The sequence below is a fragment of the Bubalus kerabau genome, chromosome 23, assembly GCF_029407905.1.
Source record: "Bubalus kerabau isolate K-KA32 ecotype Philippines breed swamp buffalo chromosome 23, PCC_UOA_SB_1v2, whole genome shotgun sequence".
Lineage (NCBI taxonomy): Eukaryota > Metazoa > Chordata > Mammalia > Artiodactyla > Bovidae > Bubalus > Bubalus kerabau.
The window spans coordinates 355,349-381,460 of NC_073646.1; the positions used below are offsets into that span (position 1 = coordinate 355,349).

The window sequence follows — 26,112 nt, forward strand, 5'->3', positions numbered from 1 at the left end:
TGGGCAGCGGGCAGGTGCCGGGCAAGTTGGGCGCTCAAGATTCGCTGCGCCTAGGCCCGCAGGAGGTTCAGAGGCCCCCGGGCCGCGGGGATCGGGAGGCGGCGGGCCCCGAAGACCGACACCTCCGGGGTCGCGCGGCCCTGAGCAGCGAAGGGGATGGGGAGGGGGGGAGGCCCCGCTCAGCCAGCGCGGCCGGGTCTGGAGTGGCCGGGGGTGGGAGGGCGCCGAGACCTCCGCACCCCTCAGCCCACCCCCCAGGCCCCGCGCGCACGCACGCACGCCCTCCCGGTCACTGGGGGGTCCTGGAAGCCCATCGGGCCCCCGGGCCCGGCCAGGCGGTTGCTGGTCTGGTGTTGGCGGTGTTCGGGGGCCGGGCCGGCGTCAGCAGGCTGGAGTGCGGTCGCGGGTCGTGCGGCTCAAGTACAGCACGGCCCCCCGAGGAGAGGGGCGGCCCGTTGGCCCGACCTGCAGGTCAGAGCGAAAGGGAGGCGAAGCGCAAGGCTCTTAGGGCGCCCCGCGGCGGCCGCGTCCGTCTCCGGCCCTACCGGCCTGAAGGCGCCCGATCTCGTCTGATCTCGGAAGCTAAGCAGGGTCGGGCCTGTTTAGTATCTTGGATGGGAGACCACCTGGGAATTCCGGGTGCTGGAGGCTTTTTTGCCTACCAGAAGAGGTCCTTTAGCCCCCGCCCCGCGTCCCAATTCTTGGACCCACACCCCCCTCGCCCCCCCGCCACCCCCGCAGCCCCAGCCCCTCCCGGGGCGGGGGGAGTGAGTGGGTGGCCGGGGCCCCGACTCCCGCTGCAGACCTGGGTTGCCTCCCCGCGGCCCGCGAGCCCCTCCGCATTCGCATTCGGCTTTCAGGAAACCAGACGACCGGCCGTCCCGTCTCCCTCTGGGGCTCCTTTGGCTTGCCTCAGGCAATCCCGGGGCTTGCACCGACTCCAGCCAGAGCCCCAGCCCCCGCCCCACCCCCAGCCTCGCAGGCGATCGCGCATGCGCATGCGAGCGCGCGCACAGATCGATGTGCCCAAACGGGGCATCTGGCTTGTTGGCTTCTACTGGGGGTGGATCTATGCCTGGGAGTGGGACTGCTGAACCATAGGCTACTTCTACTTTTAGTTCCTTCGCGAACCTCCATACTCTTTTCCATCCCGGCTGTACCAACTCCCATTCCTACTCAGCGTGGAGGAGAGTTCCCTTTGCTCCACAGCTTCTCCAGCATCTGCTATGGACAGACATTGCAATGAGGCCCAATCGGACTCGGGCGAAGTGGTCCCTCCTTGGCGTTTGGAGTTGAGTCTCTCCAATCATTAGTGACGTGGAGCAAGATGACCGTTTGGAAATGCAGATGCAATTCTGTCACCATCCTGCTCCAACGGCTCTTGTATTTTCCCATCATATTGAAGATACGACCAATTCCCTTCATGCCTGCTCCTCACGTTCTTCTCGGATGTCTTTTCCCTGGAATGCCCTCTGCACTCTTTGGCTTCCATCCCATAGGGCATTTTCATTTCTTGAACGTCCTAAGGTTCCCTGGTCACGTAGACTTCCAGGATGCTGTTTTCCCTGCCTGAAATTCTTCCTGCATCTCAACCCTGGTTTACGTAGGTTCAACCTATGGACCTCAACGCAATGGTTACTCTGAAAAGCCTTCCCTGACACCCAGGTTTTGGTGAGGGTAGAGGCCCCTCGACAAGTTCTCAAAGGATCTGCCTGTGATGTATCATTAGATTCGTCTCAGTGAAAGCAGGAACTCTGTGTCTGCTTCTCTCCGCCTTCTAGATCCAGAAACTTATTACATGCCTCCCAGCTCATCGTAGGTGCTCAGGATTTACTTAGTGTGTGAAAGACAGAAAAGTTCTTGGACGCCTCAAGGTGTCACTTGGCTCGGCACTTTTGATCTCTTTGTATATTTGGCGATTCCATTCTTTCCTTTCCTGGGTTCATGTGTACGCTATATTCAAGGCACAATCTAAGGCATTAAGACATATCCATCAGTATGGGTTCTTGCTTTCAAGGAACTCGTACAGCAGATTTCTACAGTTTAGGGCTTTTCAAATGCTCTAGAAGAATGTGAACGTTCAGTGTGATCCATTTTCATTTCCAAGAAAGATCGTTTGACTTCCATAGCAAAGGTGGAGACCTTCCGACGTGTAGTCCAATACTTAGACCTTGACCATGTCAGGCAAGTCTTGTGGTTCCTTCTGGAGGTGTGTGGCTCTTGCAGAAACGTGAAGATCTTCCATCGTCCTCGGACTTTGGTGTCATTTGCAATCATCAAGAAAGCTTCCAGGTATAGGTTCCAGACCACCACCGCACACACTCAGTAGCCAAAGGAGTGGATTCCAGGAATCTGCGTTGTTAACCAGCATCACCGTTGATATTGTTGCTGCACGCTCTATGCAGTGGCCAGGGCCTGGATTGTCCACTGGGTCTCATGTGGAATGGAAAGAAGGGCTTCCCCCCCACCCCACCCCGCCCCCCACTGTTGACAGCCTTGTGACTAGAAACGGGCCCCGAAACAAGAATCAGACAAACCAGATAAGCCCAGATGGTAGTCCATGAGATGAAGGAACTAAGCAGCTGGTTGGGATGGCGCCAAGGGGAAAGGTTGCTCTTTTTGTCTCCCGCTCTACTCCTTTCTTCCTGGATGCCTTAGGGGTTCATCATGGAGATTTGAAATAAAGTTCACCAAAGTCATATGTGTTGAATCAAGATTTTGCGTTTCACCATCTCTCAAAAACGAAGAGTGCTTAACCTGCACAGGTTTCTTTCAAAAAAGTCAACTGCTTTTCAGTTCTGGGGTTTCTCTCTTGCCTTGTTCAAGTAGCCTTAAGAGTAAAAATCAACAAAAACGAAAGAAAGATTCAAAGATACCAACAAAGGACACCTTCTGTTTCTTCAATCATCTTTCCACTTGGTAGCACACGAGCTCTTTTCTTTGTATTTTGCCTAGGGAATTCGCAATGTGCTGGTTCAGATGGCAAGGCATCCGCCCGCAGGAGACTCGGGTTTGATCCCTGGGTCGGGAAGATCCCCTGGAGAAGGAAATGGCAACCCACTCCAGTATTCTCGCCTGGGAAATGCCACGGACAGAGGAGCCTGATGGGCCGCACTCCATGGGTCCTACAAGAGTTGGGCTCAACCCAGCAACTACGAACAGAAGTATTTCCAAAGACCACACTCGTGTGTGTGTGTGTGTGTGTGTGTGTGTGTGTGTGTCTGTCTGTCTGTCTGTGTGCCTGCCTGTGGTTCGTCTGCTCTCTCAGGAAGGTCGGGTGCTTGGCGGGCGGCGTGGGGACAAGGGGGGCGCCTCGGTAGGGCAAAGGGGCGGGGCTGAGGCGCTCCGGTCGACCGCGCCTCCGTGGCTCCCGGTGGGTTTGGGCAGCGGGCAGGTGCCGGGCAAGTTGGGCGCTCAAGATTCGCTGTGCCTAGGCCCGCAGGAGGTTCAGAGGCCCCCGGGCCGCGGGGATCGGGAGGCGGTGGGCCCCGAAGACCGACACCTCCGGGGTCGCGCGGCCCTGAGCAGCTAAGGGGATGGGGGGGGAGGCCCCGCTCAGCCAGCGCGGCCGGGTCTGGAGTGGCCGGGGGTGGGAGGGCGCCGAGACCTCCGCACCCCTCAGCCCACCCCCCAGGCCCCGCGCGCACGCACGCACGCCCTCCCGGTCACTGGGGGGTCCTGGAAGCCCATCGGGCCCCCGGGCCCGGCCAGGCGGTTGCTGGTCTGGTGTTGGCGGTGTTCGGGGGCCGGGCCGGCGTCAGCAGGCTGGAGTGCGGTCGCGGGTCGTGCGGCTCAAGTACAGCACGGCCCCCCGAGGAGAGGGGCGGCCCGTTGGCCCGACCTGCAGGTCAGAGCGAAAGGGAGGCGAAGCGCAAGGCTCTTAGGGCGCCCCGCGGCGGCCGCGTCCGTCTCCGGCCCTACCGGCCTGAAGGCGCCCGATCTCGTCTGATCTCGGAAGCTAAGCAGGGTCGGGCCTGTTTAGTATCTTGGATGGGAGACCACCTGGGAATTCCGGGTGCTGGAGGCTTTTTTGCCTACCAGAAGAGGTCCTTTAGCCCCCGCCCCGCGTCCCAATTCTTGGACCCACACCCCCCTCGCCCCCCCGCCACCCCCGCAGCCCCAGCCCCTCCCGGGGCGGGGGGAGTGAGTGGGTGGCCGGGGCCCCGACTCCCGCTGCAGACCTGGGTTGCCTCCCCGCGGCCCGCGAGCCCCTCCGCATTCGCATTCGGCTTTCAGGAAACCAGACGACCGGCCGTCCCGTCTCCCTCTGGGGCTCCTTTGGCTTGCCTCAGGCAATCCCGGGGCTTGCACCGACTCCAGCCAGAGCCCCAGCCCCCGCCCCACCCCCAGCCTCGCAGGCGAGCGCGCGCACAGATCGATGTGCCCAAACGGGGCATCTGGCTTGTTGGCTTGTACTGGGGGTGGATCTATGCCTGGGAGTGGGACTGCTGAACCATAGGCTACTTCTACTTTTAGTTCCTTCGCGAACCTCCATACTCTTTTCCATCCCGGCTGTACCAACTCCCATTCCTACTCAGCGTGGAGGAGAGTTCCCTTTGCTCCACAGCTTCTCCAGCATCTGCTATGGACAGACATTGCAATGAGGCCCAATCGGACTCGGGCGAAGTGGTCCCTCCTTGGCGTTTGGAGTTGAGTCTCTCCAATCATTAGTGACGTGGAGCAAGATGACCGTTTGGAAATGCAGATGCAATTCTGTCACCATCCTGCTCCAACGGCTCTTGTATTTTCCCATCATATTGAAGATACGACCAATTCCCTTCATGCCTGCTCCTCACGTTCTTCTCGGATGTCTTTTCCCTGGAATGCCCTCTGCACTCTTTGGCTTCCATCCCATAGGGCATTTTCATTTCTTGAACGTCCTAAGGTTCCCTGGTCACGTAGACTTCCAGGATGCTGTTTTCCCTGCCTGAAATTCTTCCTGCATCTCAACCCTGGTTTACGTAGGTTCAACCTATGGACCTCAACGCAATGGTTACTCTGAAAAGCCTTCCCTGACACCCAGGTTTTGGTGAGGGTAGAGGCCCCTCGACAAGTTCTCAAAGGATCTGCCTGTGATGTATCATTAGATTCGTCTCAGTGAAAGCAGGAACTCTGTGTCTGCTTCTCTCCGCCTTCTAGATCCAGAAACTTATTACATGCCTCCCAGCTCATCGTAGGTGCTCAGGATTTACTTAGTGTGTGAAAGACAGAAAAGTTCTTGGACGCCTCAAGGTGTCACTTGGCTCGGCACTTTTGATCTCTTTGTATACTTGGCGATTCCATTCTTTCCTTTCCTGGGTTCATGTGTACGCTATATTCAAGGCACAATCTAAGGCATTAAGACATATCCATCAGTATGGGTTCTTGCTTTCAAGGAACTCGTACAGCAGATTTCTACAGTTTAGGGCTTTTCAAATGCTCTAGAAGAATGTGAACGTTCAGTGTGATCCATTTTCATTTCCAAGAAAGATCGTTTGACTTCCATAGCAAAGGTGGAGACCTTCCGACGTGTAGTCCAATACTTAGACCTTGACCATGTCAGGCAAGTCTTGTGGTTCCTTCTGGAGGTGTGTGGCTCTTGCAGAAACGTGAAGATCTTCCATCGTCCTCGGACTTTGGTGTCATTTGCAATCATCAAGAAAGCTTCCAGGTATAGGTTCCAGACCACCACCGCACACACTCAGTAGCCAACGGAGTGGATTCCAGGAATCTGCGTTGTTAACCAGCATCACCGTTGATATTGTTGCTGCACGCTCTATGCAGTGGCCAGGGCCTGGATTGTCCACTGGGTCTCATGTGGAATGGAAAGAAGGGCTTCCCCCCCACCCCACCCCACCCCCCACTGTTGACAGCCTTGTGACTAGAAACGGGCCCCGAAACAAGAATCAGACAAACCAGATAAGCCCAGATGGTAGTCCATGAGATGAAGGAACTAAGCAGCTGGTTGGGATGGCGCCAAGGGGAAAGGTTGCTCTTTTTGTCTCCCGCTCTACTCCTTTCTTCCTGGACGCCTTAGGGGTTCATCATGGAGATTTGAAATAAAGTTCACCAAAGTCATATGTGTTGAATCAAGATTTTGCGTTTCACCATCTCTCAAAAACGAAGAGTGCTTAACCTGCACAGGTTTCTTTCAAAAAAGTCAACTGCTTTTCAGTTCTGGGGTTTCTCTCTTGCCTTGTTCAAGTAGCCTTAAGAGTAAAAATCAACAAAAACGAAAGAAAGATTCAAAGATACCAACAAAGGACACCTTCTGTTTCTTCAATCATCTTTCCACTTGGTAGCACACGAGCTCTTTTCTTTGTATTTTGCCTAGGGAATTTGCAATGTGCTGGTTCAGATGGCAAGGCATCCGCCCGCAGGAGACTCGGGTTTGATCCCTGGGTCGGGAAGATCCCCTGGAGAAGGAAATGGCAACCCACTCCAGTATTCTCGCCTGGGAAATGCCACGGACAGAGGAGCCTGATGGGCCGCACTCCATGGGTCCTATAAGAGTTGGGCTCAACCCAGCAACTACGAACAGAAGTATTTCCAAAGACCACACTCGTGTGTGTGTGTGTGTGTGTGTGTGTGTGTCTGTCTGTCTGTCTGTCTGTGTGCCTGCCTGTGGTTCGTCTGCTCTCTCAGGAAGGTCGGGTGCTTGGCGGGCGGCGTGGGGACAAGGGGGGCGCCTCGGTAGGGCAAAGGGGCGGGGCTGAGGCGCTCCGGTCGACCGCGCCTCCGTGGCTCCCGGTGGGTTTGGGCAGCGGGCAGGTGCCGGGCAAGTTGGGCGCTCAAGATTCGCTGCGCCTAGGCCCGCAGGAGGTTCAGAGGCCCCCGGGCCGCGGGGATCGGGAGGCGGCGGGCCCCGAAGACCGACACCTCCGGGGTCGCGCGGCCCTGAGCAGCGAAGGGGATGGGGAGGGGGGGAGGCCCCGCTCAGCCAGCGCGGCCGGGTCTGGAGTGGCCGGGGGTGGGAGGGCGCCGAGACCTCCGCACCCCTCAGCCCACCCCCCAGGCCCCGCGCGCACGCACGCACGCCCTCCCGGTCACTGGGGGGTCCTGGAAGCCCATCGGGCCCCCGGGCCCGGCCAGGCGGTTGCTGGTCTGGTGTTGGCGGTGTTCGGGGGCCGGGCCGGCGTCAGCAGGCTGGAGTGCGGTCGCGGGTCGTGCGGCTCAAGTACAGCACGGCCCCCCGAGGAGAGGGGCGGCCCGTTGGCCCGACCTGCAGGTCAGAGCGAAAGGGAGGCGAAGCGCAAGGCTCTTAGGGCGCCCCGCGGCGGCCGCGTCCGTCTCCGGCCCTACCGGCCTGAAGGCGCCCGATCTCGTCTGATCTCGGAAGCTAAGCAGGGTCGGGCCTGTTTAGTATCTTGGATGGGAGACCACCTGGGAATTCCGGGTGCTGGAGGCTTTTTTGCCTACCAGAAGAGGTCCTTTAGCCCCCGCCCCGCGTCCCAATTCTTGGACCCACACCCCCCTCGCCCCCCCGCCACCCCCGCAGCCCCAGCCCCTCCCGGGGCGGGGGGAGTGAGTGGGTGGCCGGGGCCCCGACTCCCGCTGCAGACCTGGGTTGCCTCCCCGCGGCCCGCGAGCCCCTCCGCATTCGCATTCGGCTTTCAGGAAACCAGACGACCGGCCGTCCCGTCTCCCTCTGGGGCTCCTTTGGCTTGCCTCAGGCAATCCCGGGGCTTGCACCGACTCCAGCCAGAGCCCCAGCCCCCGCCCCACCCCCAGCCTCGCAGGCGATCGCGCATGCGCATGCGAGCGCGCGCACAGATCGATGTGCCCAAACGGGGCATCTGGCTTGTTGGCTTGTACTGGGGGTGGATCTATGCCTGGGAGTGGGACTGCTGAACCATAGGCTACTTCTACTTTTAGTTCCTTCGCGAACCTCCATACTCTTTTCCATCCCGGCTGTACCAACTCCCATTCCTACTCAGCGTGGAGGAGAGTTCCCTTTGCTCCACAGCTTCTCCAGCATCTGCTATGGACAGACATTGCAATGAGGCCCAATCGGACTCGGGCGAAGTGGTCCCTCCTTGGCGTTTGGAGTTGAGTCTCTCCAATCATTAGTGACGTGGAGCAAGATGACCGTTTGGAAATGCAGATGCAATTCTGTCACCATCCTGCTCCAACGGCTCTTGTATTTTCCCATCATATTGAAGATACGACCAATTCCCTTCATGCCTGCTCCTCACGTTCTTCTCGGATGTCTTTTCCCTGGAATGCCCTCTGCACTCTTTGGCTTCCATCCCATAGGGCATTTTCATTTCTTGAACGTCCTAAGGTTCCCTGGTCACGTAGACTTCCAGGATGCTGTTTTCCCTGCCTGAAATTCTTCCTGCATCTCAACCCTGGTTTACGTAGGTTCAACCTATGGACCTCAACGCAATGGTTACTCTGAAAAGCCTTCCCTGACACCCAGGTTTTGGTGAGGGTAGAGGCCCCTCGACAAGTTCTCAAAGGATCTGCCTGTGATGTATCATTAGATTCGTCTCAGTGAAAGCAGGAACTCTGTGTCTGCTTCTCTCCGCCTTCTAGATCCAGAAACTTATTACATGCCTCCCAGCTCATCGTAGGTGCTCAGGATTTACTTAGTGTGTGAAAGACAGAAAAGTTCTTGGACGCCTCAAGGTGTCACTTGGCTCGGCACTTTTGATCTCTTTGTATACTTGGCGATTCCATTCTTTCCTTTCCTGGGTTCATGTGTACGCTATATTCAAGGCACAATCTAAGGCATTAAGACATATCCATCAGTATGGGTTCTTGCTTTCAAGGAACTCGTACAGCAGATTTCTACAGTTTAGGGCTTTTCAAATGCTCTAGAAGAATGTGAACGTTCAGTGTGATCCATTTTCATTTCCAAGAAAGATCGTTTGACTTCCATAGCAAAGGTGGAGACCTTCCGACGTGTAGTCCAATACTTAGACCTTGACCATGTCAGGCAAGTCTTGTGGTTCCTTCTGGAGGTGTGTGGCTCTTGCAGAAACGTGAGGATCTTCCATCGTCCTCGGACTTTGGTGTCATTTGCAATCATCAAGAAAGCTTCCAGGTATAGGTTCCAGACCACCACCGCACACACTCAGTAGCCAACGGAGTGGATTCCAGGAATCTGCGTTGTTAACCAGCATCACCGTTGATATTGTTGCTGCACGCTCTATGCAGTGGCCAGGGCCTGGATTGTCCACTGGGTCTCATGTGGAATGGAAAGAAGGGCTTCCCTCCCACCCCACCCCACCCCCCACTGTTGACAGCCTTGTGACTAGAAACGGGCCCCGAAACAAGAATCAGACAAACCAGATAAGCCCAGATGGTAGTCCATGAGATGAAGGAACTAAGCAGCTGGTTGGGATGGCGCCAAGGGGAAAGGTTGCTCTTTTTGTCTCCCGCTCTACTCCTTTCTTCCTGGACGCCTTAGGGGTTCATCATGGAGATTTGAAATAAAGTTCACCAAAGTCATATGTGTTGAATCAAGATTTTGCGTTTCACCATCTCTCAAAAACGAAGAGTGCTTAACCTGCACAGGTTTCTTTCAAAAAAGTCAACTGCTTTTCAGTTCTGGGGTTTCTCTCTTGCCTTGTTCAAGTAGCCTTAAGAGTAAAAATCAACAAAAACGAAAGAAAGATTCAAAGATACCAACAAAGGACACCTTCTGTTTCTTCAATCATCTTTCCACTTGGTAGCACACGAGCTCTTTTCTTTGTATTTTGCCTAGGGAATTCGCAATGTGCTGGTTCAGATGGCAAGGCATCCGCCCGCAGGAGACTCGGGTTTGATCCCTGGGTCGGGAAGATCCCCTGGAGAAGGAAATGGCAACCCACTCCAGTATTCTCGCCTGGGAAATGCCACGGACAGAGGAGCCTGATGGGCCGCACTCCATGGGTCCTACAAGAGTTGGGCTCAACCCAGCAACTACGAACAGAAGTATTTCCAAAGACCACACTCGTGTGTGTGTGTGTGTGTGTGTGTGTGTGTGTCTGTCTGTCTGTCTGTGTGCCTGCCTGTGGTTCGTCTGCTCTCTCAGGAAGGTCGGGTGCTTGGCGGGCGGCGTGGGGACAAGGGGGGCGCCTCGGTAGGGCAAAGGGGCGGGGCTGAGGCGCTCCGGTCGACCGCGCCTCCGTGGCTCCCGGTGGGTTTGGGCAGCGGGCAGGTGCCGGGCAAGTTGGGCGCTCAAGATTCGCTGCGCCTAGGCCCGCAGGAGGTTCAGAGGCCCCCGGGCCGCGGGGATCGGGAGGCGGCGGGCCCCGAAGACCGACACCTCCGGGGTCGCGCGGCCCTGAGCAGCGAAGGGGATGGGGGGGGGGGAGGCCCCGCTCAGCCAGCGCGGCCGGGTCTGGAGTGGCCGGGGGTGGGAGGGCGCCGAGACCTCCGCACCCCTCAGCCCACCCCCCAGGCCCCGCGCGCACGCACGCACGCCCTCCCGGTCACTGGGGGGTCCTGGAAGCCCATCGGGCCCCCGGGCCCGGCCAGGCGGTTGCTGGTCTGGTGTTGGCGGTGTTCGGGGGCCGGGCCGGCGTCAGCAGGCTGGAGTGCGGTCGCGGGTCGTGCGGCTCAAGTACAGCACGGCCCCCCGAGGAGAGAGGGGCGGCCCGTTGGCCCGACCTGCAGGTCAGAGCGAAAGGGAGGCGAAGCGCAAGGCTCTTAGGGCGCCCCGCGGCGGCCGCGTCCGTCTCCGGCCCTACCGGCCTGAAGGCGCCCGATCTCGTCTGATCTCGGAAGCTAAGCAGGGTCGGGCCTGTTTAGTATCTTGGATGGGAGACCACCTGGGAATTCCGGGTGCTGGAGGCTTTTTTGCCTACCAGAAGAGGTCCTTTAGCCCCCGCCCCGCGTCCCAATTCTTGGACCCACACCCCCCTCGCCCCCCCGCCACCCCCGCAGCCCCAGCCCCTCCCGGGGCGGGGGGAGTGAGTGGGTGGCCGGGGCCCCGACTCCCGCTGCAGACCTGGGTTGCCTCCCCGCGGCCCGCGAGCCCCTCCGCATTCGCATTCGGCTTTCAGGAAACCAGACGACCGGCCGTCCCGTCTCCCTCTGGGGCTCCTTTGGCTTGCCTCAGGCAATCCCGGGGCTTGCACCGACTCCAGCCAGAGCCCCAGCCCCCGCCCCACCCCCAGCCTCGCAGGCGATCGCGCATGCGCATGCGAGCGCGCGCACAGATCGATGTGCCCAAACGGGGCATCTGGCTTGTTGGCTTGTACTGGGGGTGGATCTATGCCTGGGAGTGGGACTGCTGAACCATAGGCTACTTCTACTTTTAGTTCCTTCGCGAACCTCCATACTCTTTTCCATCCCGGCTGTACCAACTCCCATTCCTACTCAGCGTGGAGGAGAGTTCCCTTTGCTCCACAGCTTCTCCAGCATCTGCTATGGACAGACATTGCAATGAGGCCCAATCGGACTCGGGCGAAGTGGTCCCTCCTTGGCGTTTGGAGTTGAGTCTCTCCAATCATTAGTGACGTGGAGCAAGATGACCGTTTGGAAATGCAGATGCAATTCTGTCACCATCCTGCTCCAACGGCTCTTGTATTTTCCCATCATATTGAAGATACGACCAATTCCCTTCATGCCTGCTCCTCACGTTCTTCTCGGATGTCTTTTCCCTGGAATGCCCTCTGCACTCTTTGGCTTCCATCCCATAGGGCATTTTCATTTCTTGAACGTCCTAAGGTTCCCTGGTCACGTAGACTTCCAGGATGCTGTTTTCCCTGCCTGAAATTCTTCCTGCATCTCAACCCTGGTTTACGTAGGTTCAACCTATGGACCTCAACGCAATGGTTACTCTGAAAAGCCTTCCCTGACACCCAGGTTTTGGTGAGGGTAGAGGCCCCTCGACAAGTTCTCAAAGGATCTGCCTGTGATGTATCATTAGATTCGTCTCAGTGAAAGCAGGAACTCTGTGTCTGCTTCTCTCCGCCTTCTAGATCCAGAAACTTATTGCATGCCTCCCAGCTCATCGTAGGTGCTCAGGATTTACTTAGTGTGTGAAAGACAGAAAAGTTCTTGGACGCCTCAAGGTGTCACTTGGCTCGGCACTTTTGATCTCTTTGTATACTTGGCGATTCCATTCTTTCCTTTCCTGGGTTCATGTGTACGCTATATTCAAGGCACAATCTAAGGCATTAAGACATATCCATCAGTATGGGTTCTTGCTTTCAAGGAACTCGTACAGCAGATTTCTACAGTTTAGGGCTTTTCAAATGCTCTAGAAGAATGTGAACGTTCAGTGTGATCCATTTTCATTTCCAAGAAAGATCGTTTGACTTCCATAGCAAAGGTGGAGACCTTCCGACGTGTAGTCCAATACTTAGACCTTGACCATGTCAGGCAAGTCTTGTGGTTCCTTCTGGAGGTGTGTGGCTCTTGCAGAAACGTGAAGATCTTCCATCGTCCTCGGACTTTGGTGTCATTTGCAATCATCAAGAAAGCTTCCAGGTATAGGTTCCAGACCACCACCGCACACACTCAGTAGCCAACGGAGTGGATTCCAGGAATCTGCGTTGTTAACCAGCATCACCGTTGATATTGTTGCTGCACGCTCTATGCAGTGGCCAGGGCCTGGATTGTCCACTGGGTCTCATGTGGAATGGAAAGAAGGGCTTCCCCCCCACCCCACCCCACCCCCCACTGTTGACAGCCTTGTGACTAGAAACGGGCCCCGAAACAAGAATCAGACAAACCAGATAAGCCCAGATGGTAGTCCATGAGATGAAGGAACTAAGCAGCTGGTTGGGATGGCGCCAAGGGGAAAGGTTGCTCTTTTTGTCTCCCGCTCTACTCCTTTCTTCCTGGACGCCTTAGGGGTTCATCATGGAGATTTGAAATAAAGTTCACCAAAGTCATATGTGTTGAATCAAGATTTTGCGTTTCACCATCTCTCAAAAACGAAGAGTGCTTAACCTGCACAGGTTTCTTTCAAAAAAGTCAACTGCTTTTCAGTTCTGGGGTTTCTCTCTTGCCTTGTTCAAGTAGCCTTAAGAGTAAAAATCAACAAAAACGAAAGAAAGATTCAAAGATACCAACAAAGGACACCTTCTGTTTCTTCAATCATCTTTCCACTTAGTAGCACACGAGCTCTTTTCTTTGTATTTTGCCTAGGGAATTCGCATGTGCTGGTTCAGATGGCAAGGCATCCGCCCGCAGGAGACTCGGGTTTGATCCCTGGGTCGGGAAGATCCCCTGGAGAAGGAAATGGCAACCCACTCCAGTATTCTCGCCTGGGAAATGCCACGGACAGAGGAGCCTGATGGGCCGCACTCCATGGGTCCTATAAGAGTTGGGCTCAACCCAGCAACTACGAACAGAAGTGTTTCCAAAGACCACACTCGTGTGTGTGTGTGTGTGTGTGTGTGTGTGTGTGTCTGTCTGTCTGTCTGTGTGCCTGCCTGTGGTTCGTCTGCTCTCTCAGGAAGGTCGGGTGCTTGGCGGGCGGCGTGGGGACAAGGGGGGCGCCTCGGTAGGGCAAAGGGGCGGGGCTGAGGCGCTCCGGTCGACCGCGCCTCCGTGGCTCCCGGTGGGTTTGGGCAGCGGGCAGGTGCCGGGCAAGTTGGGCGCTCAAGATTCGCTGCGCCTAGGCCCGCAGGAGGTTCAGAGGCCCCCGGGCCGCGGGGATCGGGAGGCGGCGGGCCCCGAAGACCGACACCTCCGGGGTCGCGCGGCCCTGAGCAGCGAAGGGGATGGGGAGGGGGGGAGGCCCCGCTCAGCCAGCGCGGCCGGGTCTGGAGTGGCCGGGGGTGGGAGGGCGCCGAGACCTCCGCACCCCTCAGCCCACCCCCCAGGCCCCGCGCGCACGCACGCACGCCCTCCCGGTCACTGGGGGGTCCTGGAAGCCCATCGGGCCCCCGGGCCCGGCCAGGCGGTTGCTGGTCTGGTGTTGGCGGTGTTCGGGGGCCGGGCCGGCGTCAGCAGGCTGGAGTGCGGTCGCGGGTCGTGCGGCTCAAGTACAGCACGGCCCCCCGAGGAGAGGGGCGGCCCGTTGGCCCGACCTGCAGGTCAGAGCGAAAGGGAGGCGAAGCGCAAGGCTCTTAGGGCGCCCCGCGGCGGCCGCGTCCGTCTCCGGCCCTACCGGCCTGAAGGCGCCCGATCTCGTCTGATCTCGGAAGCTAAGCAGGGTCGGGCCTGTTTAGTATCTTGGATGGGAGACCACCTGGGAATTCCGGGTGCTGGAGGCTTTTTTGCCTACCAGAAGAGGTCCTTTAGCCCCCGCCCCGCGTCCCAATTCTTGGACCCACACCCCCCTCGCCCCCCCGCCACCCCCGCAGCCCCAGCCCCTCCCGGGGCGGGGGGAGTGAGTGGGTGGCCGGGGCCCCGACTCCCGCTGCAGACCTGGGTTGCCTCCCCGCGGCCCGCGAGCCCCTCCGCATTCGCATTCGGCTTTCAGGAAACCAGACGACCGGCCGTCCCGTCTCCCTCTGGGGCTCCTTTGGCTTGCCTCAGGCAATCCCGGGGCTTGCACCGACTCCAGCCAGAGCCCCAGCCCCCGCCCCACCCCCAGCCTCGCAGGCGATCGCGCATGCGCATGCGAGCGCGCGCACAGATCGATGTGCCCAAACGGGGCATCTGGCTTGTTGGCTTCTACTGGGGGTGGATCTATGCCTGGGAGTGGGACTGCTGAACCATAGGCTACTTCTACTTTTAGTTCCTTCGCGAACCTCCATACTCTTTTCCATCCCGGCTGTACCAACTCCCATTCCTACTCAGCGTGGAGGAGAGTTCCCTTTGCTCCACAGCTTCTCCAGCATCTGCTATGGACAGACATTGCAATGAGGCCCAATCGGACTCGGGCGAAGTGGTCCCTCCTTGGCGTTTGGAGTTGAGTCTCTCCAATCATTAGTGACGTGGAGCAAGATGACCGTTTGGAAATGCAGATGCAATTCTGTCACCATCCTGCTCCAACGGCTCTTGTATTTTCCCATCATATTGAAGATACGACCAATTCCCTTCATGCCTGCTCCTCACGTTCTTCTCGGATGTCTTTTCCCTGGAATGCCCTCTGCACTCTTTGGCTTCCATCCCATAGGGCATTTTCATTTCTTGAACGTCCTAAGGTTCCCTGGTCACGTAGACTTCCAGGATGCTGTTTTCCCTGCCTGAAATTCTTCCTGCATCTCAACCCTGGTTTACGTAGGTTCAACCTATGGACCTCAACGCAATGGTTACTCTGAAAAGCCTTCCCTGACACCCAGGTTTTGGTGAGGGTAGAGGCCCCTCGACAAGTTCTCAAAGGATCTGCCTGTGATGTATCATTAGATTCGTCTCAGTGAAAGCAGGAACTCTGTGTCTGCTTCTCTCCGCCTTCTAGATCCAGAAACTTATTACATGCCTCCCAGCTCATCGTAGGTGCTCAGGATTTACTTAGTGTGTGAAAGACAGAAAAGTTCTTGGACGCCTCAAGGTGTCACTTGGCTCGGCACTTTTGATCTCTTTGTATATTTGGCGATTCCATTCTTTCCTTTCCTGGGTTCATGTGTACGCTATATTCAAGGCACAATCTAAGGCATTAAGACATATCCATCAGTATGGGTTCTTGCTTTCAAGGAACTCGTACAGCAGATTTCTACAGTTTAGGGCTTTTCAAATGCTCTAGAAGAATGTGAACGTTCAGTGTGATCCATTTTCATTTCCAAGAAAGATCGTTTGACTTCCATAGCAAAGGTGGAGACCTTCCGACGTGTAGTCCAATACTTAGACCTTGACCATGTCAGGCAAGTCTTGTGGTTCCTTCTGGAGGTGTGTGGCTCTTGCAGAAACGTGAAGATCTTCCATCGTCCTCGGACTTTGGTGTCATTTGCAATCATCAAGAAAGCTTCCAGGTATAGGTTCCAGACCACCACCGCACACACTCAGTAGCCAAAGGAGTGGATTCCAGGAATCTGCGTTGTTAACCAGCATCACCGTTGATATTGTTGCTGCACGCTCTATGCAGTGGCCAGGGCCTGGATTGTCCACTGGGTCTCATGTGGAATGGAAAGAAGGGCTTCCCCCCCACCCCACCCCGCCCCCCACTGTTGACAGCCTTGTGACTAGAAACGGGCCCCGAAACAAGAATCAGACAAACCAGATAAGCCCAGATGGTAGTCCATGAGATGAAGGAACTAAGCAGCTGGTTGGGATGGCGCCAAGGGGAAAGGTTGCTCTTTTTGTCTCCCGCTCTACTCCTTTCTTCCTGGATGCCTTAGGGGTTCATCATGGAGATTTGAAATAAAGTTCACCAAAGTCATATGTGTTGAATCAAGATTTTGCGTTTCACCATCTCTCAAAAACGAAGAGTGCTTAACCTGCACAGGTTTCTTTCAAAAAAGTCAACTGCTTTTCAGTTCTGGGGTTTCTCTCTTGCCTTGTTCAAGTAGCCTTAAGAGTAAAAATCAACAAAAACGAAAGAAAGATTCAAAGATACCAACAAAGGACACCTTCTGTTTCTTCAATCATCTTTCCACTTGGTAGCACACGAGCTCTTTTCTTTGTATTTTGCCTAGGGAATTCGCAATGTGCTGGTTCAGATGGCAAGGCATCCGCCCGCAGGAGACTCGGGTTTGATCCCTGGGTCGGGAAGATCCCCTGGAGAAGGAAATGGCAACCCACTCCAGTATTCTCGCCTGGGAAATGCCACGGACAGAGGAGCCTGATGGGCCGCACTCCATGGGTCCTACAAGAGTTGGGCTCAACCCAGCAACTACGAACAGAAGTATTTCCAAAGACCACACTCGTGTGTGTGTGTGTGTGTGTGTGTGTGTGTGTGTGTCTGTCTGTCTGTCTGTGTGCCTGCCTGTGGTTCGTCTGCTCTCTCAGGAAGGTCGGGTGCTTGGCGGGCGGCGTGGGGACAAGGGGGGCGCCTCGGTAGGGCAAAGGGGCGGGGCTGAGGCGCTCCGGTCGACCGCGCCTCCGTGGCTCCCGGTGGGTTTGGGCAGCGGGCAGGTGCCGGGCAAGTTGGGCGCTCAAGATTCGCTGTGCCTAGGCCCGCAGGAGGTTCAGAGGCCCCCGGGCCGCGGGGATCGGGAGGCGGTGGGCCCCGAAGACCGACACCTCCGGGGTCGCGCGGCCCTGAGCAGCTAAGGGGATGGGGGGGGAGGCCCCGCTCAGCCAGCGCGGCCGGGTCTGGAGTGGCCGGGGGTGGGAGGGCGCCGAGACCTCCGCACCCCTCAGCCCACCCCCCAGGCCCCGCGCGCACGCACGCACGCCCTCCCGGTCACTGGGGGGTCCTGGAAGCCCATCGGGCCCCCGGGCCCGGCCAGGCGGTTGCTGGTCTGGTGTTGGCGGTGTTCGGGGGCCGGGCCGGCGTCAGCAGGCTGGAGTGCGGTCGCGGGTCGTGCGGCTCAAGTACAGCACGGCCCCCCGAGGAGAGGGGCGGCCCGTTGGCCCGACCTGCAGGTCAGAGCGAAAGGGAGGCGAAGCGCAAGGCTCTTAGGGCGCCCCGCGGCGGCCGCGTCCGTCTCCGGCCCTACCGGCCTGAAGGCGCCCGATCTCGTCTGATCTCGGAAGCTAAGCAGGGTCGGGCCTGTTTAGTATCTTGGATGGGAGACCACCTGGGAATTCCGGGTGCTGGAGGCTTTTTTGCCTACCAGAAGAGGTCCTTTAGCCCCCGCCCCGCGTCCCAATTCTTGGACCCACACCCCCCTCGCCCCCCCGCCACCCCCGCAGCCCCAGCCCCTCCCGGGGCGGGGGGAGTGAGTGGGTGGCCGGGGCCCCGACTCCCGCTGCAGACCTGGGTTGCCTCCCCGCGGCCCGCGAGCCCCTCCGCATTCGCATTCGGCTTTCAGGAAACCAGACGACCGGCCGTCCCGTCTCCCTCTGGGGCTCCTTTGGCTTGCCTCAGGCAATCCCGGGGCTTGCACCGACTCCAGCCAGAGCCCCAGCCCCCGCCCCACCCCCAGCCTCGCAGGCGAGCGCGCGCACAGATCGATGTGCCCAAACGGGGCATCTGGCTTGTTGGCTTGTACTGGGGGTGGATCTATGCCTGGGAGTGGGACTGCTGAACCATAGGCTACTTCTACTTTTAGTTCCTTCGCGAACCTCCATACTCTTTTCCATCCCGGCTGTACCAACTCCCATTCCTACTCAGCGTGGAGGAGAGTTCCCTTTGCTCCACAGCTTCTCCAGCATCTGCTATGGACAGACATTGCAATGAGGCCCAATCGGACTCGGGCGAAGTGGTCCCTCCTTGGCGTTTGGAGTTGAGTCTCTCCAATCATTAGTGACGTGGAGCAAGATGACCGTTTGGAAATGCAGATGCAATTCTGTCACCATCCTGCTCCAACGGCTCTTGTATTTTCCCATCATATTGAAGATACGACCAATTCCCTTCATGCCTGCTCCTCACGTTCTTCTCGGATGTCTTTTCCCTGGAATGCCCTCTGCACTCTTTGGCTTCCATCCCATAGGGCATTTTCATTTCTTGAACGTCCTAAGGTTCCCTGGTCACGTAGACTTCCAGGATGCTGTTTTCCCTGCCTGAAATTCTTCCTGCATCTCAACCCTGGTTTACGTAGGTTCAACCTATGGACCTCAACGCAATGGTTACTCTGAAAAGCCTTCCCTGACACCCAGGTTTTGGTGAGGGTAGAGGCCCCTCGACAAAGTTCTCAAAGGATCTGCCTGTGATGTATCATTAGATTCGTCTCAGTGAAAGCAGGAACTCTGTGTCTGCTTCTCTCCGCCTTCTAGATCCAGAAACTTATTACATGCCTCCCAGCTCATCGTAGGTGCTCAGGATTTACTTAGTGTGTGAAAGACAGAAAAGTTCTTGGACGCCTCAAGGTGTCACTTGGCTCGGCACTTTTGATCTCTTTGTATACTTGGCGATTCCATTCTTTCCTTTCCTGGGTTCATGTGTACGCTATATTCAAGGCACAATCTAAGGCATTAAGACATATCCATCAGTATGGGTTCTTGCTTTCAAGGAACTCGTACAGCAGATTTCTACAGTTTAGGGCTTTTCAAATGCTCTAGAAGAATGTGAACGTTCAGTGTGATCCATTTTCATTTCCAAGAAAGATCGTTTGACTTCCATAGCAAAGGTGGAGACCTTCCGACGTGTAGTCCAATACTTAGACCTTGACCATGTCAGGCAAGTCTGTGGTTCCTTCTGGAGGTGTGTGGCTCTTGCAGAAACGTGAAGATCTTCCATCGTCCTCGGACTTTGGTGTCATTTGCAATCATCAAGAAAGCTTCCAGGTATAGGTTCCAGACCACCACCGCACACACTCAGTAGCCAACGGAGTGGATTCCAGGAATCTGCGTTGTTAACCAGCATCACCGTTGATATTGTTGCTGCACGCTCTATGCAGTGGCCAGGGCCTGGATTGTCCACTGGGTCTCATGTGGAATGGAAAGAAGGGCTTCCCCCCACCCCACCCCACCCCCCACTGTTGACAGCCTTGTGACTAGAAACGGGCCCCGAAACAAGAATCAGACAAACCAGATAAGCCCAGATGGTAGTCCATGAGATGAAGGAACTAAGCAGCTGGTTGGGATGGCGCCAAGGGGAAAGGTTGCTCTTTTTGTCTCCCGCTCTACTCCTTTCTTCCTGGACGCCTTAGGGGTTCATCATGGAGATTTGAAATAAAGTTCACCAAAGTCATATGTGTTGAATCAAGATTTTGCGTTTCACCATCTCTCAAAAACGAAGAGTGCTTAACCTGCACAGGTTTCTTTCAAAAAAGTCAACTGCTTTTCAGTTCTGGGGTTTCTCTCTTGCCTTGTTCAAGTAGCCTTAAGAGTAAAAATCAACAAAAACGAAAGAAAGATTCAAAGATACCAACAAAGGACACCTTCTGTTTCTTCAATCATCTTTCCACTTGGTAGCACACGAGCTCTTTTCTTTGTATTTTGCCTAGGGAATTTGCAATGTGCTGGTTCAGATGGCAAGGCATCCGCCCGCAGGAGACTCGGGTTTGATCCCTGGGTCGGGAAGATCCCCTGGAGAAGGAAATGGCAACCCACTCCAGTATTCTCGCCTGGGAAATGCCACGGACAGAGGAGCCTGATGGGCCGCACTCCATGGGTCCTATAAGAGTTGGGCTCAACCCAGCAACTACGAACAGAAGTATTTCCAAAGACCACACTCGTGTGTGTGTGTGTGTGTGTGTGTGTGTGTCTGTCTGTCTGTCTGTCTGTGTGCCTGCCTGTGGTTCGTCTGCTCTCTCAGGAAGGTCGGGTGCTTGGCGGGCGGCGTGGGGACAAGGGGGGCGCCTCGGTAGGGCAAAGGGGCGGGGCTGAGGCGCTCCGGTCGACCGCGCCTCCGTGGCTCCCGGTGGGTTTGGGCAGCGGGCAGTGCCGGGCAAGTTGGGCGCTCAAGATTCGCTGCGCCTAGGCCCGCAGGAGGTTCAGGGCCCCCGGGCCGCGGATAGGGAGGCGGCGGGCCCCGAAGACCGACACCTCCGGGGTCGCGCGGCCCTGAGCAGCGAAGGGGATGGGGAGGGGGGAGGCCCCGCTCAGCCAGCGCGGCCGGGTCTGGAGTGGCCGGGGGTGGGAGGGCGCCGAGACCTCCGCACCCCTCAGCCCACCCCCCAGGCCCCGCGCGCACGCACGCACGCCCTCCCGGTCACTGGGGGGTCCTGGAAGCCCATCGGGCCCCCGGGCCCGGCCAGGCGGTTGCTGGTCTGGTGTTGGCGGTGTTCGGGGGCCGGGCCGGCGTCAGCAGGCTGGAGTGCGGTCGCGGGTCGTGCGGCTCAAGTACAGCACGGCCCCCCGAGGAGAGGGGCGGCCCGTTGGCCCGACCTGCAGGTCAGAGCGAAAGGGAGGCGAAGCGCAAGGCTCTTAGGGCGCCCCGCGGCGGCCGCGTCCGTCTCCGGCCCTACCGGCCTGAAGGCGCCCGATCTCGTCTGATCTCGGAAGCTAAGCAGGGTCGGGCCTGTTTAGTATCTTGGATGGGAGACCACCTGGGAATTCCGGGTGCTGGAGGCTTTTTTGCCTACCAGAAGAGGTCCTTTAGCCCCCGCCCCGCGTCCCAATTCTTGGACCCACACCCCCCTCGCCCCCCCCGCCACCCCCGCAGCCCCAGCCCCTCCCGGGGCGCGGGAGGCAACCCAGGTCTGCAGCGGGGCCCCGACTCCCGCTGCAGACCTGGGTTGCCTCCCCGCGGCCCGCGAGCCCCTCCGCATTCGCATTCGGCTTTCAGGAAACCAGACGACCGGCCGTCCCGTCTCCCTCTGGGGCTCCTTTGGCTTGCCTCAGGCAATCCCGGGGCTTGCACCGACTCCAGCCAGAGCCCCAGCCCCCGCCCCACCCCCAGCCTCGCAGGCGATCGCGCATGCGCATGCGAGCGCGCGCACAGATCGATGTGCCCAAACGGGGCATCTGGCTTGTTGGCTTGTACTGGGGGTGGATCTATGCCTGGGAGTGGGACTGCTGAACCATAGGCTACTTCTACTTTTAGTTCCTTCGCGAACCTCCATACTCTTTTCCATCCCGGCTGTACCAACTCCCATTCCTACTCAGCGTGGAGGAGAGTTCCCTTTGCTCCACAGCTTCTCCAGCATCTGCTATGGACAGACATTGCAATGAGGCCCAATCGGACTCGGGCGAAGTGGTCCCTCCTTGGCGTTTGGAGTTGAGTCTCTCCAATCATTAGTGACGTGGAGCAAGATGACCGTTTGGAAATGCAGATGCAATTCTGTCACCATCCTGCTCCAACGGCTCTTGTATTTTCCCATCATATTGAAGATACGACCAATTCCCTTCATGCCTGCTCCTCACGTTCTTCTCGGATGTCTTTTCCCTGGAATGCCCTCTGCACTCTTTGGCTTCCATCCCATAGGGCATTTTCATTTCTTGAACGTCCTAAGGTTCCCTGGTCACGTAGACTTCCAGGATGCTGTTTTCCCTGCCTGAAATTCTTCCTGCATCTCAACCCTGGTTTACGTAGGTTCAACCTATGGACCTCAACGCAATGGTTACTCTGAAAAGCCTTCCCTGACACCCAGGTTTTGGTGAGGGTAGAGGCCCCTCGACAAGTTCTCAAAGGATCTGCCTGTGATGTATCATTAGATTCGTCTCAGTGAAAGCAGGAACTCTGTGTCTGCTTCTCTCCGCCTTCTAGATCCAGAAACTTATTACATGCCTCCCAGCTCATCGTAGGTGCTCAGGATTTACTTAGTGTGTGAAAGACAGAAAAGTTCTTGGACGCCTCAAGGTGTCACTTGGCTCGGCACTTTTGATCTCTTTGTATATTTGGCGATTCCATTCTTTCCTTTCCTGGGTTCATGTGTACGCTATATTCAAGGCACAATCTAAGGCATTAAGACATATCCATCAGTATGGGTTCTTGCTTTCAAGGAACTCGTACAGCAGATTTCTACAGTTTAGGGCTTTTCAAATGCTCTAGAAGAATGTGAACGTTCAGTGTGATCCATTTTCATTTCCAAGAAAGATCGTTTGACTTCCATAGCAAAGGTGGAGACCTTCCGACGTGTAGTCCAATACTTAGACCTTGACCATGTCAGGCAAGTCTTGTGGTTCCTTCTGGAGGTGTGTGGCTCTTGCAGAAACGTGAAGATCTTCCATCGTCCTCGGACTTTGGTGTCATTTGCAATCATCAAGAAAGCTTCCAGGTATAGGTTCCAGACCACCACCGCACACACTCAGTAGCCAACGGAGTGGATTCCAGGAATATGCGTTGTTAACCAGCATCACCGTTGATATTGTTGCTGCACGCTCTATGCAGTGGCCAGGGCCTGGATTGTCCACTGGGTCTCATGTGGAATGGAAAGAAGGGCTTCCCCCCCACCCCACCCCACCCCCCACTGTTGACAGCCTTGTGACTAGAAACGGGCCCCGAAACAAGAATCAGACAAACCAGATAAGCCCAGATGGTAGTCCATGAGATGAAGGAACTAAGCAGCTGGTTGGGATGGCGCCAAGGGGAAAGGTTGCTCTTTTTGTCTCCCGCTCTACTCCTTTCTTCCTGGACGCCTTAGGGGTTCATCATGGAGATTTGAAATAAAGTTCACCAAAGTCATATGTGTTGAATCAAGATTTTGCGTTTCACCATCTCTCAAAAACGAAGAGTGCTTAACCTGCACAGGTTTCTTTCAAAAAAGTCAATTGCTTTTCAGTTCTGGGGTTTCTCTCTTGCCTTGTTCCAGTAGCCTTAAGAGTAAAAATCAACGAAAACGAAAGAAAGATTCAAAGATACCAACAAAGGACACCGTCTGTTTCTTCAATCATCTTTCCACTTGGTAGCACACGAGCTCTTTTCTTTGTATTTTGCCTAGGGAATTCGCAATGTGCTGGTTCAGATGGCAAGGCATCCGCCCGCAGGAGACTCGGGTTTGATCCCTGGGTCGGGAAGATCCCCTGGAGAAGGAAATGGCAACCCACTCCAGTATTCTCGCCTGGGAAATGCCACGGACAGAGGAGCCTGATGGGCCGCACTCCATGGGTCCTACAAGAGTTGGGCTCAACCCAGCAACTACGAACAGAAGTATTTCCAAACACCACACTCGTGTGTGTGTGTGTGTGTGTGTGTGTGTGTGTGTCTGTCTGTCTGTCTGTGTGCCTGCCTGTGGTTCGTCTGCTCTCTCAGGAAGGTCGGGTGCTTGGCGGGCGGCGTGGGGACAAGGGGGGCGCCTCGGTAGGGCAAAGGGGCGGGGCTGAGGCGCTCCGGTCGACCGCGCCTCCGTGGCTCCCGGTGGGTTTGGGCAGCGGGCAGGTGCCGGGCAAGTTGGGCGCTCAAGATTCGCTGCGCCTAGGCCCGCAGGAGGTTCAGAGGCCCCCGGGCCGCGGGGATCGGGAGGCGGCGGGCCCCGAAGACCGACACCTCCGGGGTCGCGCGGCCCTGAGCAGCGAAGGGGATGGGGGGGGGGGAGGCCCCGCTCAGCCAGCGCGGCCGGGTCTGGAGTGGCCGGGGGTGGGAGGGCGCCGAGACCTCCGCACCCCTCAGCCCACCCCCCAGGCCCCGCGCGCACGCACGCACGCCCTCCCGGTCACTGGGGGGTCCTGGAAGCCCATCGGGCCCCCGGGCCCGGCCAGGCGGTTGCTGGTCTGGTGTTGGCGGTGTTCGGGGGCCGGGCCGGCGTCAGCAGGCTGGAGTGCGGTCGCGGGTCGTGCGGCTCAAGTACAGCACGGCCCCCGGAGGAGAGGGGCGGCCCGTTGGCCCGACCTGCAGGTCAGAGCGAAAGGGAGGCGAAGCGCAAGGCTCTTAGGGCGCCCCGCGGCGGCCGCGTCCGTCTCCGGCCCTACCGGCCTGAAGGCGCCCGATCTCGTCTGATCTCGGAAGCTAAGCAGGGTCGGGCCTGTTTAGTATCTTGGATGGGAGACCACCTGGGAATTCCGGGTGCTGGAGGCTTTTTTGCCTACCAGAAGAGGTCCTTTAGCCCCCGCCCCGCGTCCCAATTCTTGGACCCACACCCCCCTCGCCCCCCCGCCACCCCCGCAGCCCCAGCCCCTCCCGGGGCGGGGGGAGTGAGTGGGTGGCCGGGGCCCCGACTCCCGCTGCAGACCTGGGTTGCCTCCCCGCGGCCCGCGAGCCCCTCCGCATTCGCATTCGGCTTTCAGGAAACCAGACGACCGGCCGTCCCGTCTCCCTCTGGGGCTCCTTTGGCTTGCCTCAGGCAATCCCGGGGCTTGCACCGACTCCAGCCAGAGCCCCAGCCCCCGCCCCACCCCCAGCCTCGCAGGCGATCGCGCATGCGCATGCGAGCGCGCGCACAGATCGATGTGCCCAAACGGGGCATCTGGCTTGTTGGCTTGTACTGGGGGTGGATCTATGCCTGGGAGTGGGACTGCTGAACCATAGGCTACTTCTACTTTTAGTTCCTTCGCGAACCTCCATACTCTTTTCCATCCCGGCTGTACCAACTCCCATTCCTACTCAGCGTGGAGGAGAGTTCCCTTTGCTCCACAGCTTCTCCAGCATCTGCTATGGACAGACATTGCAATGAGGCCCAATCGGACTCGGGCGAAGTGGTCCCTCCTTGGCGTTTGGAGTTGAGTCTCTCCAATCATTAGTGACGTGGAGCAAGATGACCGTTTGGAAATGCAGATGCAATTCTGTCACCATCCTGCTCCAACGGCTCTTGTATTTTCCCATCATATTGAAGATACGACCAATTCCCTTCATGCCTGCTCCTCACGTTCTTCTCGGATGTCTTTTCCCTGGAATGCCCTCTGCACTCTTTGGCTTCCATCCCATAGGGCATTTTCATTTCTTGAACGTCCTAAGGTTCCCTGGTCACGTAGACTTCCAGGATGCTGTTTTCCCTGCCTGAAATTCTTCCTGCATCTCAACCCTGGTTTACGTAGGTTCAACCTATGGACCTCAACGCAATGGTTACTCTGAAAAGCCTTCCCTGACACCCAGGTTTTGGTGAGGGTAGAGGCCCCTCGACAAGTTCTCAAAGGATCTGCCTGTGATGTATCATTAGATTCGTCTCAGTGAAAGCAGGAACTCTGTGTCTGCTTCTCTCCGCCTTCTAGATCCAGAAACTTATTACATGCCTCCCAGCTCATCGTAGGTGCTCAGGATTTACTTAGTGTGTGAAAGACAGAAAAGTTCTTGGACGCCTCAAGGTGTCACTTGGCTCGGCACTTTTGATCTCTTTGTATACTTGGCGATTCCATTCTTTCCTTTCCTGGGTTCATGTGTACGCTATATTCAAGGCACAATCTAAGGCATTAAGACATATCCATCAGTATGGGTTCTTGCTTTCAAGGAACTCGTACAGCAGATTTCTACAGTTTAGGGCTTTTCAAATGCTCTAGAAGAATGTGAACGTTCAGTGTGATCCATTTTCATTTCCAAGAAAGATCGTTTGACTTCCATAGCAAAGGTGGAGACCTTCCGACGTGTAGTCCAATACTTAGACCTTGACCATGTCAGGCAAGTCTTGTGGTTCCTTCTGGAGGTGTGTGGCTCTTGCAGAAACGTGAAGATCTTCCATCGTCCTCGGACTTTGGTGTCATTTGTAATCATCAAGAAAGCTTCCAGGTACAGGTTCCAGACCACCACCGCACACACTCAGTAGCCAACGGAGTGGATTCCAGGAATCTGCGTTGTTAACCAGCATCACCGTTGATATTGTTGCTGCACGCTCTATGCAGTGGCCAGGGCCTGGATTGTCCACTGGGTCTCATGTGGAATGGAAAGAAGGGCTTCCCCCCCACCCCACCCCACCCCCCACTGTTGACAGCCTTGTGACTAGAAAC

The 26,112-nt window shown here is 56.9% G+C and overlaps 8 pseudogenes; all 8 read left to right on the forward strand.

Annotated features, from left to right (window-relative positions):
• Window positions 1-531: 531 nt before the first annotated feature.
• LOC129638328 (uncharacterized) lies at window positions 532-651 on the forward strand (annotated as a pseudogene).
• A 3,256-nt stretch (window positions 652-3,907) lies between these two features.
• On the forward strand, window positions 3,908-4,027 carry LOC129638238 (uncharacterized; annotated as a pseudogene).
• A 3,240-nt stretch (window positions 4,028-7,267) lies between these two features.
• On the forward strand, window positions 7,268-7,387 carry LOC129638239 (uncharacterized; annotated as a pseudogene).
• Window positions 7,388-10,644: 3,257 nt separating this feature from the next.
• LOC129638244 (uncharacterized) lies at window positions 10,645-10,764 on the forward strand (annotated as a pseudogene).
• Window positions 10,765-14,021: 3,257 nt separating this feature from the next.
• On the forward strand, window positions 14,022-14,141 carry LOC129638255 (uncharacterized; annotated as a pseudogene).
• A 3,256-nt stretch (window positions 14,142-17,397) lies between these two features.
• LOC129638266 (uncharacterized) lies at window positions 17,398-17,517 on the forward strand (annotated as a pseudogene).
• Window positions 17,518-20,751: 3,234 nt separating this feature from the next.
• On the forward strand, window positions 20,752-20,871 carry LOC129638277 (uncharacterized; annotated as a pseudogene).
• A 3,262-nt stretch (window positions 20,872-24,133) lies between these two features.
• LOC129638288 (uncharacterized) lies at window positions 24,134-24,253 on the forward strand (annotated as a pseudogene).
• The last annotated feature ends 1,859 nt before the right edge of the window (window positions 24,254-26,112 follow it).